Source organism: Apium graveolens, chromosome 4, assembly GCF_009905375.1.
Source record: "Apium graveolens cultivar Ventura chromosome 4, ASM990537v1, whole genome shotgun sequence".
Taxonomy (NCBI): Eukaryota; Viridiplantae; Streptophyta; class Magnoliopsida; order Apiales; family Apiaceae; genus Apium; species Apium graveolens.
The window spans coordinates 195761750-195763043 of NC_133650.1; the positions used below are offsets into that span (position 1 = coordinate 195761750).

The window sequence follows — 1294 nt, forward strand, 5'->3', positions numbered from 1 at the left end:
ACAGACTCAGTTCTTGATATTTCGGAGAAGATAGATTTTGAAGATTCGGATAAAGAAAGCGAACAGAAAGAACCGGTAATCATGGGTGATCGTATAGTTCCAGCAGATCCAGCTCTTATGGACTTTTCTCGGTCAAAAATTGATGACATTCAGTCAAGCATCATTCATCCGGCTATTCAGGCTAATACTTTCGAAATCAAGTCGGGCACTATCCAGATGGTGCAGAATTATGTTTCTTTCGGAGGTGCTGCGACTGAAGATCCTAACATGCATATCAGGAATTTTTTCGAGATCTGCAGTACTTTCAAATATAATGGTGTTACTGATGAGGCTATCAAGATGAGGCTTTTCCCATTCTCTCTGAGGGATAAGGCTAAGGACTGGTTACATTCTTTACCAGCTGGATCTATCACTACTTAGGAAGATCTTGCGCAGAAGTTTCTGGTGAAGTTCTATCCAATGGCCAAGATGGCAGCTATGAGAAGTGCTCTTACTCAATTTGCGCAGCAACCAACGGAATCTATGTGCGAAGCTTGGGAGCGCTATAAGGGGATGTGGAGAAAGTGTCCACATCATGCTATGCCTGACTGGATGGTGATCACTGGGTCCTATAATGGTTTGGGGGCTCAATCTCGGCCCATGCTCGATGCAGCAGCTGGAGGCGCCTTGTGGGCCAAAAGCTATACTGAAGCCTATAATCTTATTGAAACTATGGCTGCAAATGAGCATCAAAACCCAACTCAAAGGATGATGCCTGGAAAAGTAGCAGGTATTCTGGAAGTTGATGTAGTTACAGCTATTGCAGCGCAGCTCTAAGCGCTATCTAAAAAAGGTCGATTGTTTAGCCAACTATGGTGTCAATCAGATAGCTTTGGTCTGTGAGCTTTGTGCAGGCTCTCATGCTACGGATCAGTGTTCTCTTGTTAATGAATCTGTTCAGTATGTGAACAATTATCAGCGACCGCAGCAGCCTGTTCCAGCTACTTATCATCCTAATAACAGAAATTATCCCAATTTCAGCTGGAGCAATACTCAGAATGTTGTTCAGCAACCATATCAGAAAGCTGTAAGTAAGCAGTTTAATCCACCTGGATTCCCGCAATCTCAGCAATATGCTCAAAGACAATCATATCCTCAACAAGGAGGTGCTGCTCCACTATCTAGTGCTGATTTCGAGGAGCTAAAACTGTTGTGCAAAAGTCAAGCTGTTTCTATCAAGACCTTGGAGAATCAAATCGGTCAAATAGCCAATGCCGTGCTCAATCGTCAACCTGGCACACTACCCAGTGATACT

General features: G+C 43.7%; 1 non-coding gene across 1 annotated transcript; it reads right to left on the bottom strand.

Annotated features, from left to right (window-relative positions):
- Positions 1–474: 474 nt before the first annotated feature.
- On the bottom strand, positions 475–581 carry LOC141722646 (small nucleolar RNA R71). The gene has a single exon (XR_012575654.1). It is a non-coding gene; the product is annotated as a small nucleolar RNA R71 (small nucleolar RNA).
- Positions 582–1294: the final 713 nt, after the last annotated feature.